Source organism: Salmo salar, chromosome 17, assembly GCF_965601325.2.
Source record: "Salmo salar chromosome 17, fSalSal1, whole genome shotgun sequence".
Lineage (NCBI taxonomy): Eukaryota > Metazoa > Chordata > Actinopteri > Salmoniformes > Salmonidae > Salmo > Salmo salar.
In genome coordinates this window covers 50733725-50751288 of record NC_138307.1, presented here as the reverse complement: position 1 = coordinate 50751288, position 17564 = coordinate 50733725, and the positions used below count along the sequence as shown (strand labels likewise).

The window sequence follows — 17564 nt, the reverse complement described above, 5'->3', positions numbered from 1 at the left end:
CGACTGTAACATTGTGTAGGATAAGCATTACATTCTGTGATGCTATTTACAAGGTCGTAACTTACAGTCAGGTATCATCCTCTGATGCACTATTTGCAATTTGGCAAGCAAACACATCTTCAGGCAAAGCCAAATGTCCCTGTGGAGACCAAAGAGCGAGGGAGAGAATGTGAATTGTGAAGGTAATATATACAATTATATGATATAGATATATTCCAAAAAATATCATTACATTATTTTGATATCAGAGCAGACCTTGAGGGTATTGAAGTATTATTACAAAAAGTCATAGCGCAGAGTTAAAACTATTTGCTTGGTGTTGCCGCATTACAATGTCTTCCATATAAACTATGATTACACTATGGGAACGATCCAGACATCCAGTGAGTCCATCTCTTCCTTAATGAAAGTGTACTTGCTCAAACAAAGTGGTATATGTGCCTTCCTCCCGCCACTTTGGCAAAGAGGCACAAATCAGACGCTTGCTGAGAGACAGTTTTACTGCGGCAGTAACTCTCACACATCAGCCATGTAGTCTGGCCACGGCGCCCTGCCGTTGCTAGGTAACACCTTTGGGCCAGCTCCCCCAGCTGCTGACCTGATTAGTTAATTGCAAAAGTAAACTGAGCGAACAATGAAATCACTAAAACAGCAAGGCATCGACTAGGCAAACTATCACTCTTCTATTGTCGCTTGGTGACGGCCGAAAAGACGTGTTTGTAATGCCTCTCAGGAGGAGATAGGTGAGTAGGTCGTGCCCTTTAAATTAAATAGGTCTGTCAAACTGCTGAACATGCAATAGCTTTACACCAAATGACCTGATTCTGAAAAGTCTGTTCTGGGATATTTTTCAAGCAGTATTAGCTATTCCTAAACATTAGCCGTGATCAGTCTTTGCGAAACAGTGGATAATGTGTTTTATTAGAAGGTGGGTACCATTTACATTCCACATGGTCATACAGTTAGTGTGAACATTAGAAGAGACCATATAATGTGCTCTGGACCATCCTGCATTTGAGTCGTCTCACTTCTCTGTATAGCATGCAATGCCATTTCAGTGTGCTCGCTCCAGGTTAACCATGTCACGGTATTGCAGTGAATGTAATGTGATAAATGGTGTCTTTATGCCAGCTTATCTCCAACTAACTTGTTAGCTCTGATTCAGAGCTCCTCTCCTTTTGTCCACTGTTGCCATGAAAGGTCTCTCCATGGTGACAGCGCTTTGTTATACAGCCAGATATTAATTAAGAGTCACAAAGAAAGACAGACAAGGTAGAGGATTCCAACAGATATGTGAAGGTCACCAATTTGAAAGTAAGATTTTTATCACATTGTTTTTGTGTTAGGCTATAGCCGCCAATTCTTTGATTTGGCTTAGTGAGAATGACCAGCGCAGATTGAATGGTGCCCTGCGGTGTCTGACTCACATAAATGACATACAGCATTGTGAACTAAGAAAGCCAGTCAAACCAAGAATGATGTCTTAATTTGAGTTTCTGCTGATGAAGACCAAACATCATAAAAATAATGAAGTCATCAACATAGAATGAGTCAACATTATGAGTAGCAGCAGCCACAACAGATCTTCCTAATTGCATCAGCTAATTAAGAGTTATTTTATTAATTATGTAACTTGCATGTGACAGTGGATGTTGTTTCAAAATGGACAGATACACATGATTTGCCTTGGTAATACGACATACAAAGGAGCTTGTATATGTTATTACATTGTATGTGTGTGTGCCTGCTGCGTGTGTCATCGCCAATGCAACTTCAACCACGCACAAAGTCTATTGACAATCACATCATTTATTTCTCCCTTCCATCTCCATCGAAACACAAGATGGTGGAGGAGAAGGAGGAGGAGAGACTTTGACTGGAGCCAGAAATGACCTTTCTCTCAGAAATCCTTGCGAGAAGTCATTGGTAACCCAATTAACAGGAAATGTCACGTTGGTAATTACGTCCCACAATGTGAATCATCCACGGAGGGTAGCTGCCACTGGCCTCTTGCAGAACGGACGATAGGTGACATTGAAGGCTTCTCTCTCTTTCTCTCTCTCTTTCTCTCACTTTCATTTCCTCGGTCTCGATCTTGGCCACTGTCTCTCTTTTTCTCTGTCCCTCTCTGTATCCGTCTGCCAATTTAGCTCTCTCTCACGGTCGCGGTCTCTCTCTCCTCTTTCTCTGCTCTGTCTCGGTTAGTAATTTATGGAGCTTGAGACAGGATGGGGGAGTATTGTCGACTCGGTGACCAAATCTGGGACATTTGTCAGAGCAAACCCAAGGTACAGCAGAGTCTGGCTATAATGACTAGAGTCTGTCTCGGATCAGAAAGAATTCACAAAAGGAGGAAAGATTATATAAGAATAAGACATGGAATTCTGATTAAAGTTTTGTACATTGGCTCAGTTGGGAGTTGGTGTGTAAACAGCTGTTACAGTCCACATGATCATATTTCACAGTTTTTGTGTTAGGGAGGTTTCGTATCTTTTGTGTTTTTTGCAGAAGCTGTATTTTAGATGTATTGCACAGACGTATATCATTCATATATCACCCCTGTGGTTTATTACTTCCCTTTACCTTTCAAATATTCAATGCAGGCTAGATACTGATGGAGAACTAATTAACATGGAGAATGCAGTGATTTGGGGAAGTATTTGTCCAACTAGTGTAGATGTAAAAGACAGCCCCGTGCGCAGATGGTCACAGTACATCTATCCCCCAGCAGAGCAGATGGGAGGTCTTGGCTTCACAGCGCTACATTTATTTTGTTCTCAAATCCAGTTGTAAATTAGCTTTTGATGTTTTCTGTTGTTTAATATCTAGATTTTCCTCAGCCACCGTGGCAGCACATTCACATGTCGCAATCAGTACATCTAGTAAATAAACCGATCTTAACATTCCACGGTTCCTGCTTAATATGAAATACTGTTTACAGAAAAATATTGACATCATGATACAATGCACCTGAAATAATTAAAATGCATGCATCGTTCATGATTACTGATATAATGTAGGAAAAAATACACTATATTGGACATAATGAAGAAAAATTATTTAAAGCTTCACACAAAATGCTTTTACTAAGATTAGCTGGGCAATTTTTACTTACCAATGTGGTTAATGTTTTATTCAAAGTAGTCTGTTGAGAAACTTATTGGCAGGCTGAGAAGAAAAGTTTCTTCAAACAAGTATTTGTCTTTTCACTTAAGTTGAAAATGAACAGCCTCAAAGCATCTACCCACTCATCCTTATATTTCAGAATTGTTTTTTGCAATCATGAAAGTGCCTAGCAGACGCCTTCCAGAAACATTTTCCCATATGTGTTCTTGTCAACGCACAATGGGGACATTCTTTCTCCATGTCACGCCCTGACCACAGAGAGCCATTGGATTCTCTATAGTAATTTAGGTCATGGTGTGACTAGGGGGGTGTTCTAGAATGTGTATTTCTATGTTGGTGGTTTGGTATGGTTCCCAATTAGAGGTAGGTGGTAATCGTTGCCTCTAATTGGTGATCATATTTAGGAAGCCCTATCGCCCACCTGCTTTGTAGGATATTCTTTGTTTGTGTTAGTGTGTTTGGGCAGTACGTCGTCACGTGTTTTGTTTCTAGTTTCACTTTGTATTAAAAAGATGTGGAACTCAATGCACACTGCGCCTTGGTCGGCTCATTTTGAAGTTCGTGACACTCCAGCAGAGTCTCACAGCTTGACCTTAGAAATGTTAGTGCATTTCACTTTTGATAGGATTATCTTGTCAATTATTATGAATGATGGAGTCCTTAAAACTCGTGGGCCGCTCTCTTTCATGTATTGTCCCTATCTATAATTAGTTATTTTCATAAATATCACGGTGAAAACCACAGTTCATCGCTGGTAAATGTTATAGATGCTCCGTCTAGATACTCAAATGGAACAAAGACTTTGAAGAAGAGCAATTCTGATAATACAAGATTTTGGCCCTGTTTTTAAAAAAAATAGTTTTTGGAGTTTTTTTCTGTTTTTGACTTATTGACCATCATTTATCGAATCGCATCTCTTTGGAGTGTATGAAAATAAAATGGAGTCTGGACAGTTTACCAATAATAACAGTATTCCCCTTGAATAACTATTGAGAACCATCTGAGAGTAGTTTGCAGATAGGTTGGCTACAGATTAATGGATTAAAGTAACAATCGTTCGGGATACTGATAAAGGGTACCGATAAGGCTTTATGGCTGGATTTAGTGACAGTCAGGTGGATTAGAGTGGAGGACATCTGAAGCCTCTCTCTGTTTTAATTATTGAATACCTCAGGTACATATTTAAACCCTTGGCAATGACATTAGCGCAGTAGGAAAAAGACACCCTGTGCTGGATTAAGACAACATTCAGGGGTTTAATACTTACCTAGACTACCACAGTGCTCATGACATCTGAAGATATTTATGAAGAAGGACTCAATAATTTTACAGATTTTATTGGGGACATCGGCTTATGCAGACAGTGGCAGAGTGTAGTTGCAACAGGGGTAATATAAAGACATGTACCACTGATTTCTGGAAAGCCTACATGTAAATACCAAGATACAGTATATAATACTGCTTAAGTAAATATAGGCTCATTAGTGTACTTCATGCAGATAGCGTCATACAACTAATAGCATTAATCTATTAGCTTACGGCTGTGGGTTCTACAAGGTCCACACCACTTACAGGTCTCACATTAGCTACAGCTGCTTTCCAAAAATAATGTGTTAAAAATATAAGGCTCAATGGCTTTATCATATCATGGGCTTGTCTCATAATCTATATCTGAAGCTAATTAGCCTGCTTAGAAGAAAACATTTGCCTGATCACAGTACGCTCCAATGGCTGCCAACTGTCATCACTCGTCTGTGTGAGCGAAGGAGATAGAGAACGAATGTGGAATACACTTCATTTGGGTGTCTGGCTGGAGGGTAAACACCATATCTGGAATTTTTTTCTGTCATTCCAGTTTCTGTCTCTACTGCAAACTGAAGAAGAGATTGAAGAAGAAAAGTCTTTGTCATAATAAGTAGCATTCCTTTTGGAGAGCTACAGTTCGACAAAGAGAGACCAGTGGTGGTTGGAGTTTATCCATGGGAATATGTCCCAGCTCCAATGGGAGATGTTGTGCTTTGAAATCTTGTTGATGAGAAGTAGATTGAAAGATTTAATCATTTTGTCTTGAAACATTAATATGATGATGGCTTAGCGCTTGGCCTGTAGGTACCTTTGTCTGGCTCTTGATTACTCACAGATTCCACACACCAAGTTGTCCAGGTCGCTGAAAGTGTTAGTGCTGGAAGTGCAAGAATTTTTGTCCCCCTTTCCATACTACACTGAAAAAAAATATAAACGCAACGTGCAACATTTTAAAAGATTTTACTGAGTTAGTTCATATAAAAAAATCAGTCAATTAAAACATTTTTTAAATGTATTTTACTAGGCAAGTCAGTTAAGAACAAGTTCTTATTTTCAATGACAGCCTAGGAACAGTGGGTTAACTGCCTTGTTCAGGGGCAGAACAACAGATTTTTACCTTGTCAGCTCAGAGATTTGATCTTGCAACCTTTCAGTTACTAGTCCAATGCTCTAACCACTAAGCTACCTTCCGCCCAATAGATGCATTAGGCCCTAATCTATGGATTTCACATGGCTGGGAATACAGATACGCGTCTGTTGGTCACAGATACTTTAAAAAACAAAGGTAGGGACATGGATGAGAAAACCAGTCTGTATCTGGTGTGACCAGCATTTGCCTAATGCAGCACGACATATCTCCTTAGCATAGAGTTGATCTGGCTGTTGATTGTGGCCTGTGGAATATTGTCCCTCTCCTCTTCAATGGCTGTGGGAAGTTGCTGGATATTGACGGGAACTAGAACACACTGTCTTACACGTCGACCCAGAGCATCCCAAACATGTTCAATGGGTGACATGTCTGGTGATTATGCAGGCCATGGAAGAACTGGGACATGTTTAGCTTCCAGGAGTTGTGTACAGATACTTGCGACAGTGGGCCATCCATTATTGTGATGAAACATGAGGTGATCTCGGCAGATGACTGGCACGACAATGGGCCTCAGGATCTTGTCACAGTATCTCTGTGCATTTAATTTGCCATCAATAAAATGCACTTGTGTTCATTGTCTGTAACTTATACCTGCCCAAGCCATAACCCCACAGCCACCATGGGGCACTCTGTTCACAACGTTGACATCACCAAACCGCTCACCCACACGATGCCATACACGCTGTCTGCCATCTGCCCAGTACAGTTCAAACTGGGATTCATCCGTGAAGAGCACACTTCTCCAGCATGCCAGTAATCAAATCAAATCAAATGTATTTATATAGCCCTTCTTACATCAGCTGATATCTCAAAGTGCTGTACAGAAACCCAGCCTATAACCCCAAACAGCAAGCAATGCAGGTGTAGAAGCACGGTGGCTAGGAAAAACTCCCTAGAAAGGCCAAAACCTAGGAAGAAACCTAGAGAGGAACCAGGCTATGAGGGGTGGCCAGTCCTCTTCTGGCTGTGCCGGGTGGAGATTATAACAGCACTTGGCCAAGATGTTCAAATGTTCATAAATGACCAGCATGGTCAAATAATAATAATCATAGTAGTTGTCGAGGGTGCAACAAGTCAGTAACACAGTAGCCATCGAAGGTGAGATTTTTCCCACTGAAGTCAGTTATGATGCTGAACGGCTGTCAGGTCAAGACCATAGTGAGGACAATGAGCACATAGAGGAGCTTCCCTGACACGGTTTCTGACAGTTTGTGCAGAAATGTTTCTGTTGTGCAAACCCACCATTTAATCTGCTGTCTGGCTGACTGGTCTCAGACGATCCCACAGGTGAAGAAGCCGGATGTGGAGGTCCTGAACTGGTGTAGTTACACCTGGTCTGCGGTTGTGAGGCCAGATGGATGTACTGCCAACTTCTCTGAAACAATGTTGGAGGCGGCTTATGGTAGAGAAATGAACATGAAATTCTCTGGCAACAGCTCTGGTAGTCATTCCTGCAGTCAACATGCCAATTGTACACTCCCTCAAAACTTGAGACATCTGTGGCATTGTGTTGTTTGACAAAACTGGCCTTTTATTTACTGTCAGGTGGATGGATTATCTTGGCAAAGGAGAAATTCCCACTGACAGGGATGTAAACACATTTCTGGGATCTTTTATTTCAGCTCATGAAACACCTTACATGTTGCATTTATATTTTTGCTCAGTATAAAAATCCAATCTACTGTGAGAGTGTTGCATGACTCTAGCCATTGACCTCACCCCTTAATACATAGTACCTGCAGTGGTGTAATGTACTAAAGTAAAAATACGTTAAAGTACTACTTAAGTAGTAAGTAAGTCATTTTTGACACCCAAAAGTACTCATTACATTTTGAATGCTTTGGAAGGTCAAATTCACACACTTATCAAGAGAACATCCCTGGTCATCCCTATTGCCTATGATCTGGCGGACTCACTAAACACTAACGCTGAGTGTTGGAGTGTGCCCCTGGCTACCCGTAATAAAACATAAAAAAAATTAAATGGTGCCATCTAGTTTACTTAATATAAGGATTTTGAAATGATTTATACTTTGATACTTAAGTATATTTAAAATTAAATTGTCACGTTCTGACCTTAGAATGAGGTAATTTTTCCATAGTAGATTGGTCAGGGCATGACAGGGGGGTGTTTTTGTCTATGTATTTTGGTTTTTCTGTTTTCTATGTGGGTTGTCTAGATTGTCGTTTTATGTTGTTTTTTCTATGTTGTGGCCGGGTATGGTTTCCAATCAGAGGCAGGTGTTTTTTGTTGTCTCTGATTGGAAGCCATACTTAGGCAGCCTGTTTTTCATGGGGTTTTGTGGGTGGTTGTTTTCCGTTCTAGTCTAAGTACCTGACGGGACTGTGTTGGTCATTTTTTGTTATTTTTGTCAAGTGTCATCATTAAAAGTAAATATGACCACTTCACACGCCGCATTTTGGTCTCCTTTAGACGACCCTTATTACATAAATACTTTCCGACTTTTACTCAAGTAGTATTATACTGGGTGACTTTCACTTTTACTTGAGTCTATTTAGGTATCTTTACATTTACTCAAGTATGAAAATTGGGGACTTTTTCCACCACCGAGTATCTGCTGGGAGTCATGTACCTTCCATTTACCAATGGGGAATTAAGACAGAGACCTGCACTATTTCTTAATTTACAGTGCCTTGCGAAAGTATTCGGTCCCCTTGAACTTTTCGACCTTTTGCCACATTTCAGGCGTCAAACATAAAGATATAAAACTGTATTTTTTGTGAAGAATCAACAAGTGGGACACAATCATGAAGTGGAACAAAATTTATTGGATATTTCATATTATTTCATATTATTTCATTATTAACAAATAAAAAACTGAAAAATTGGGCGTGCAAATTTATTCAGCCCCTTTACTTTCAGTGCAGCAAACTCTCTCCAGAAGTTCAGTGAGGATCTCTGAATGATCCAATGTTGACCTAAATGACTAATGATGATAAATAGAATCCACCTGTGTGTAATCAAGTCTCCGTATAAATGCACCTGCTCTGTGATAGTCTCAGAGGTCCGTTTAAAGCGCAGAGAGCATCATGAAGAACAAGGAACACACCAGGCAGGTCCGAGATACTGTTGTGGAGAAGTTTAAAGCCGGATTTGGATACAAAAAGATTTCCCAAACTTTAAACATCCCAAGGAGCACTGTGCAAGCGATAATATTGAAATGGAAGGAGTATCAGACCACTGCAAATCTACGAAGACCCGGCCGTCCCTCTAAACTTTCAGCTCATACAAGGAGAAGACTGATCAGAGATGCAGCCAAGAGGCCCATGATCACTCTGGATGAACTGCAGAGATCTACAGCTGAGGTGGGAGACTCTGTCCATAGGACAACAATCAGTCGTATACTGCACAAATCTGGCCTTTATGGAAGAGTGGCAAGAAGAAAGCCATTTCTTAAAGATATCCATAAAAAGTGTTGTTTAAAGTTTGCCACTAGCAAACTGGGAGACACACCAAACATGTGGAAGAAGGTGCTCTGGTCAGATGAAACCAAAATCGAACTTTTTGGCAACAATGCAAAACGTTATGTTTGGCGTAAAAGCAACACAGCTCATCACCCTGAACACACCATCCCCACTGTCAAACATGGTGGTGGCAGCATCATGGTTTGGGCCTGCTTTTCTTCAGCAGGGGCAGGGAAGATGGTTAAAATTGATGGGAAGATGGATGGAGCCAAATACAGGACCATTCTGGAAGAAAACCTGATGGAGTCTGCAAAAGACCTGAGACTGGGATGGAGATTTGTCTTCCAACAAGACAATGATCCAAAACATAAAGCAAAATCTACAATGGAATGGTTCACAAATAAACATATCCAGGTGTTAGAATGGCCAAGTCAAAGTCCAGACCTGAATCCAATCGAGAATCTGTGGAAAGAACTGAAAACTGCTGTTCACAAACACTCTCCATCCAACCTCACTGAGCTCGAGCTGTTTTGCAAGGAGGAATGGGCAAAAATGTCAGTCTCTCGATGTGCAAAACTGATAGAGACATACCCCAAGCGACTTACAGCTGTAATCGCAGCAAAAGGTGGCGCTACAAAGTATTAACTTAAGGGGGCTGAATAATTTTGCACGGACAATTTTTCCGTTTTTTATTTGTTAAAAAAGTTTGAAATATCCAATTAATTTCGTTCCACTTCATAATTGTGTCCCACTTGTTGTTGATTCTTCACAAAAAATTACAGTTTTATATCTTTATGTTTGAAGCCTGAAATGTGGCAAAAAGTCGAAAAGTTCAAGGGGGCCGAATACTTTCGCAAGGCACTGTATTTGAGAAATGAAACAGTGTTAACTTTACGCTTAAACACTAACTGAATAATTCTCCTCTGCCATTCATTAGCATTGGCAATTTCCTTTTGTTGAAATGAGGAAAAGGAGGGCTGATTGAATTCCAAATAAAAATGTAAAGGTCTGCGACAGCGAAACATATTAACAGTCCACTTTACTCTGCTCGATAAGGTGTGGAGTTATGAGAAATGTGTAGGAGGTAAAAAATAAAAACACAGTTTGGGTTTGACAAACTTAATCTATTCTTTCTGAGGTCAGATAAGGATATGAACTGTGTTGGTCAGCAACGCTCCACTTCCGAAATCTACAATTGTATTACATTTCTTTTGACTTTTTACTACTTCTATAGTTAGCAAGATACAGTCTCAGTAATGTTAACCATTGAGAGCAACTCGTTCAAGATCCAATGAATACAACACATTGCATGCACAAGATTAAACCGCAATATTGGTCTGTCTTGCTGATAAATGCTACTTCCTGTCTTTGTCATTTACAGGCACACCTCAGGACACACTGGGCAGTTTAATGAGGAATGTACTGTATCTCTACACCAGGGCCGTTAATGACATCACTCTATCCACTCAGTGCTGTACTGCAGCCCAGTTTTGGCACCTCAGATCATATTTGGCACCTCAGATGACTTAGCTACTACAGTGACACAATTATAAAAACGTCTAAATCAGTTCTGGACATTGTTAGACATTTATCATCATAAGTGGGACTGTATTCTGATGAGTTCACCTATTTGGGAGTGTATGGCACGCCTTCCTGAATCCTGTCAATGACATCCTCACTGCAGTGTGTTGAGGCTCAAATCCCATAGGCAGATCCTCTTCTTCTGTCTCTGGAGAAGGCTTGGAGCAAATATAGAATCTTGGTTGGAATATAGAATTTCTGGCAGGCACTCACTGTCTCGTTGATACAATGTCATCTTCTTGGTGCTAATAGAGCCGAGCTAATGAAGTGTTTAAAAAGCACATGATGTATTATCTCTCCGGAAAATTCATTTATGAGAAAGAACCTATGTCAACCCCATGACAGTCCTCTAAGCCTTGAAATAATATTAGAATTGAATGAGAATTCAGGGGCTTAGCATGCTCAAATTGATTTATGTGAAGCATGTCTGTCCACAGCACACCGCATGTAGCACAGTGAGTTAGCCCTAAGCTAATTAGAGCAAGAACACTGAGGTCAAGCACAGCACTCAAAAGAGATGCTAAAAGCATTTTAGGCTATTCAACTCCCACTGCAGTGTATCTAGCGTGAATATCCTAATGAAAAATTTATGTTTTCGTTTATGCCGTTTTATCCACATCTCCCTGCGTGTCCAATAACTTCAGGAAGTGAAAAATACCTATCTGAATGCATTTTAGTGTGAATATACACTATGTGGAGGTTTTCTGCAGGCAAAGGCAGATTAGAGGTGGATTTTTCAGATTTCTCTAAATCCTATGTGGCAATGCCCTGCGGTACATTACCTTCCATAGGAATTGTAAAATGGGTGGCCATTCGTCAAATTAGATCACAAACTGTTATTGAGGCAGGGCTCCTCATATACCCTGTGGGATTCAGCTTGGCAGTAAGGACACTTTCAATAGGCGCTAATGCGTTTTGCTGTCTCATAACGCTTATATTTGATAGCAGCCAGGCGGAGCTGAAGGGCAGGGCAGGTGTGTGTGTGTGTGTGTGCACAGTGTGTGTGTGTGTGCACAGTGTGTGTGTGTGTGTGTGTGTGTGTGTGTGTGTGTGTGTGTGCTTCCTCATCCCAGCCAGCTCTGTGATATTTCTCATTTTGTGGCTCTATACTCCATACATACCAACTCCTGAAAGATGACCTTTATTGCAACATGGATGTCCCCAGTTTTTTTCCATCTAAATATCTCTCCCTCCCCATCCCATCCTACTTCCCAGTTCCCTCCCTCCTTCCCTTTCTCCAACATCAGGGTGGATGGGTGGTGGTCTGGTTGAATAAAGCAAAAACAACACTAACCTTAACAGTTCAGAGCTAATGCCTAAACTTAACCTTAAACTCTTCGAAATTAGACATTTTGATTAACTTTGAAATGTTTCATTTGAGAAGCATGGATGAATGTCTACTTCTGATATGAGACTGTGAGAGCTTGTTGATTTCTTTCAGGCTATCTGGCATTAGCGAGTAAGCCTATTGCTTTACGGCCTAACATGCTGACCAAACTGGCTCCGTGCATGAACCAACTATATTAATAATTTGAGGACAGGTTGAAACACACATGAAATATTCCTGGACATTTAGCTAGCTTGCTGTTGCGAGCTAAATTGTCCTGGGAGATGAACATTGGGTTGTTATTTTTACATCATTTTGCAGTCCTTTTTTTGCTGGATCTTTGTAGAATTTTTACCCATTTTGTGTCAAACAAAATCATATTTACTCTACTCTAAAAATTAATCCACATATAGCAGGGTAAACTTAGTTTTTAGTTAGTGTTGTTTGATTAATCTCTCCTCCTTCCTTCTCCTTCTTCTTCTTCTTCTTCTTCTTCTTCTTCTGTGGATTGTCTATGGCGGTTGGAAACCAACTTTAAGGTGCATTACAGCCACCAACAGGACTGGAGTGTTTACCTACTGTAGTTCATCTTTCAATCACCCACGTGTGTTAGTATGCTCCTAAAAACAAATAAGTAGATGGGAGAGGTGGGACTTGCAGCGTGTCAAGCGTCTTAAATAGAACCAAGTTCTATTTTAACGCCTGGCTATGCAGACCCCTGTTGACATGCGCAAGCAGTTCGGATGAAATTATTGAATAACATGTAGGTGTACATTTATTTTGCAACAGCTTGCACAGGCAAAGCAGGCGATTTGGTCAACATGTAACTTAATGAGGGCCAAATAGCCTACACACCTATCGCCAAATGTTTTTGGGAATGGGCATAAAAAGTTAGTAGATCCGCTGAGGCAAAAAGGACAATGTCTGAGTTTAATTCAGTAAGAAAAAAGCTGTAAAATGCAGTTTAAAATAAAGAGAAGGGAAGGCCAGAATAGTAATGTTTGGAAAAGATTTGAAGTGGTAAAAGAGGAAGATAGCAGTGCCTATATTGTGTGATGATTGTGAGGCACTATACCTTACAAAGAAGGGGACTTCAAATAGGCCTATGGCACTTCAAGGAAACTGTAGCCAGCTCTTCAGATGGGTTAAATGAAACTGAAATCTGGACACTGACTGTAGGCCTACAACCTCTCACATAGTCTTAATATTGGCTCCTGCAGAATTAAGCATTTCTTGCAGTAAAATGTTACACCAAATGTACATTTTGACTCAGGAACAGGAGTGAAAAAATATGATTTCTTTCTTTCAGCATCTTGAGAGAATGTGAATGCGCATTTAGGGACCATCTGTATTAGAGGTGCTATCTTTATCAGCATCATAAAAACTGACAGTATTTCAACCACATGAAATAGAATATGCATGCAAGCCGTACCGCAATCTCATCAGAAACATGTTGGGTCACAGCTTTCTATTTCCTTACAATCAGTCAAACTGATGTCATTTGGACATTCTGCACAGAAAAATTGTAATTGTTTGTTGTTGTTATTGTTGAGTTATTGCATTTTCTCCTTGGTCCCTAAACATCTTTGCTCTGTGAAAGAAGCAGAGATGACAGAGAATTTTTACCATTGTAAACTAGATTGAAGCATTTGTTATCTAATTTAGGACATTATTCTGGTGAGGAGCAGTTTCAGTCTTCTAGGGCATCAATTAATGACAGAAGAGAGGATGCATATATCTAATTATAGACAAGATGACTGACAAATAACCTACCAAAATCTTGGAAATTACAATCAGAATTATATCTAAATTAGGCAACAACAAAAAATCCTCCACCCCCTAACAAAAAAAATGGTTTTGTCGTCTCTGACTCCAGCCTACAGCGCATTCTCTATATTTCCAGGTTAGGGTTGGGTGCAGACCTCAGATTTTCACTTTACCACATTTAGCGGGCGTTCGTGGAGGGGTTACTTAGAAATTTTGGGTGGCTGCAGGTGAACAAACAGCTGACCCGCGCACCACTGACAAACAAACACCTTGAGTATATTCATTCCCATTACACACCTCATGAATCCTCATGATATAAGGGCTCAGGGCCAGACCCAGATGCAGACACGGGAGGCAGATGGTTTGAGTATTTTATATTTACTAGTTCCAAAAAAGGGTAGGCATGAGAATGATTGTGGACAGGCAAAGGGTCAAAACCAGATCAGAGTCCAGGAGGTACAGAGTCCAGGAGGTACAGTCTTCCCTGTGGCTCAGTTGGTAGAGCATGGTGTTTGCTATGCCAGCATGGTGTTTGCAACACCAGGGTTGTGGGTTCGATTCCCATAGGGGACCAGTACAAAAAATATATATATATAAAAAATACAAAAAATACAAAAATGCATGAAATGTATGCATTCACTACTGTAAGTTGCTCTGGATAAGAGTGTCTGTTAAATGACTAATATGTAAAAATGAGTGGTGGGCAGGTGGGTATGGAGTCCAGAAAACAGGCAAAGGTCAAAACCGGGAGGACTAGCAAAAGAAAGAATAGCAAAAGCACAGGAAAAACAGACAAGATGGACTGGCACAGAGAGACAGGAAACACAGGGATAAATACACCTGGAGAAAGAAGTGACACCTGGAGACAATCACAAGGACAGGTGAAACACATCAGGGTGTGACACATGAAGCAGCTGTATTTGAAGAGGAGGAGGGAATAGAGAAGAGAAAATAATAGCATCAGACTTTTTAATTCTCTATAGTTTCATGGAGAGAAGTTATTTGTGACCGTTTTAACAGCATCTGTCACATCTGACACATGGTGCAGTCAAATATTGCAACGAGAAGCCTGAGGGGGTAGAGCCCCCCCTACATACACACAACACACACAAACACATGGATGACATGCAGATAACACACACACATACATGATTTCAACAGGACAACATACAAATGAGTGTGTTCAGCACTGCGCCCCCAAACTCCACACCTGCCAACATGTGTTAGATGTTAGAAATGCTATGTGTCTGGGATAGCAGCAGAGTGCCACACTCAGTATTCATATCACTGTCCTTTATGTGTGTTTTTCTCTAAGCACATCAATTCTTGCCTTGACTACTGTGCAAACGGCAGATTGAGTGAGTGTACTCAAAGCACAGTACTTTGATGTTGTTTTGGTTGGCTTTTACCAGACAAACGAACACTTTCCCAAACTTCCTTCCCTAAATGAGGTACACATGCTGGATGCCCTGTCTCAAATGCAGACAGTTTACCCAGATAGAAAGGTCAAGATGAGGATGATGACGGGGGGAATTGCAGTGAGTTTGACCTCTCTAGTGTTGCCAGGGAGAAGTAAATTGAACTAATCATCTTTGATTAAGGGATGGACTCTGGCCGTGAGATAAGGTGACAACAAAGGTCATTATTCATAATGTAAAATGACGCCTGGCCCGCAGCACCAGCCAAGCAGCACCACCCAGACACCAGTAAGGCAGTGCTTGTGGATGCATACAGTAGTTAAGACAAATCATAGTTTCACATCATTCATATATACATCTGAATAATGCCTGACAATCTGATCTTAATAAACTACTGCGAGCTCTTGCATTGTCAGCTAAACCCAAGAGAAAGGCATTCGGGAAGTATTCAGAGCCCTTGACTTTTTCCACATTTTGATACGTTACAGCCTTATTCTAAAATAGATTAAATAAAAAATAAACTCATCAATCTACACACAATACCTCATAACGACAAAGCGAAAACAGGTTTTTCAAAATTGCAGCAAATATAAAAATGTAATAAAAAATGTTTTTACATAAGTATTCAGGCCCTTTGCAATGAGACTCGAAATTGAGTTCAGGTGCATCCTGTTTCCATTGATCATCCTTGAGATGTTTCTACAACTTGATTGGAGTTCACCTTTGGTAAATTCAGTTGATTGGACATGATTTGGACACCTGTTTATATAAGGTCCCACAGTTGACAGTGCATGTCAGAGCAAAAACCAAGCCATGAGGTCGAAGGAATTGTCCGTAGAGCTCAGAGACAGGATTATGTCAAGACACAGATCTGGGGAAGGGTACAAAACCATTTCTGCAGCTTTGAAGGTCCTCAAGAACACAGTGGCCTCCATCATTCTTAAATGGAAGAAGTTTGGAACCATCTCTTCCTAGAGGTGGCCGCCCAGCCAAACTGAGCAATTGGGGGAGAAGGACCTTGGACAAGGAGGTGACGACAATAAACCCGATGGTCACTCTGACAGAGCTCCAGAGTTCCTCTGTGAAGATGAGAGAAACTTCCAGAAGAACCACCATCTCTGCAGCACTCTACCAATCAGGCCTATAGGGTAGAGTGGCCAGATGGAAGCCGGATCCACAGTAATAAGCACATGACAGCCCACCTAAAGACTGACAGACCATGTGAAACAAGATTCTCTGGTCTGATGAAACCAAGATTGAACACTTTGGCCTGAATGCCAAGCGTCACGTCTGGAGGAAACCTGGCACCATCCCTGCGGTGAAGCATGGTTGTGGCAGCATCATGCTGTGGGGATGTTTTTCAGCAGCAGGGACTGGGAGACTAGTCTGGATCGAGGGAAAGATGAACAAAGAAAAGTATAGAGAGAGATCCTTTACGAAAACCTGCTCCATAACGCTCAGGACCTCAGACTGGGGCCAAGATTTACCTTCCAACAGGACAACGACCCTAACCACACAGCCAAGACAATACAGGAGTGGCTTTGGGAAAGGTCTCTGAATCCCCATCCATCCTGACAGAGCTTGAGAGGATCTGCAGAGAAGAATGGGAGAAACTCCCCAAATACAGGTGTACCAACTTTGTAGCATCATACCCAAGAAGACTCAAGGCTGTAATCTCTGCTAAAGGTGCTTCAACAAAGTACTGAGTGAAGGGTGTTGTGGAAATATTGAATCAAATATTTCACAGATTCCTGAACTTGTAAATTCAATTAGACTTTATTACAAAAGTAACAGAATCCGAGCAATTCCATGGAACCACTGATTTCTCTCTTCCAGACCTCAGGTTTTATAGGTTTCCACATTCAGATAACACACATGTTCACTTGTTCTTACGTAAATGATAAATGAAAATCAAACAGTGCCCAAAAACCCCCGGAATACTTAAATCAAATGCCCTTCTAGAAAAACACCACCCCGAACCACATAAAACAAATACCCTCTGCCACGTCCTGACCAAACTACAATGACAATTAACCCTTATACTGGCCAGGACGTGACAGTACCCCCCCACCCCCCTAAAGGTGCTAACCCCGGAAGCACCTCAAGAATAACAAACCCCCCCCCCCCAAAAAAAATCCCCCTAAACTAAAGGGAGGGAAGGGAGGGTGGCTGCCGTCACCGACGGCACTTGTGCTACACCCCCCCTCCCCAACCCACCTATGCAGGTGGTGGTTCAGGCTCCGGCCTATTGTCCTCCAGAGTGCCGACGACCCGATCAGCCTCGGACCGTAGGCAGACTCCCCCTGCTTCGGATCATGGGCAGACCTCCACCTCTCCACCCTGTATGCAGACTCAGCAATTAAACAGTTAATCTCTTTAAGTTCTGAATTGTCAGGCTTACTCAGTTCAAGGTTGCTGCTAGACTCCCTTGGGTTTTGGTCATCGGCAGAATCTGGGCAGATGGG

The 17564-nt window shown here is 41.2% G+C and overlaps 1 long non-coding RNA gene across 1 annotated transcript in view; it reads left to right on the top strand.

Moving 5' to 3' along the window:
• Positions 1-598: 598 nt before the first annotated feature.
• The window catches only part of LOC123728224 (uncharacterized), a 36662-nt gene continuing 19696 nt past the window's right edge, over positions 599-17564 (top strand). Inside the window, exon 1 of the long non-coding RNA XR_006760113.2 lies at positions 599-743. This is a non-coding gene — a long non-coding RNA (uncharacterized LOC123728224). The remainder of the gene's footprint in view (positions 744-17564) is intronic.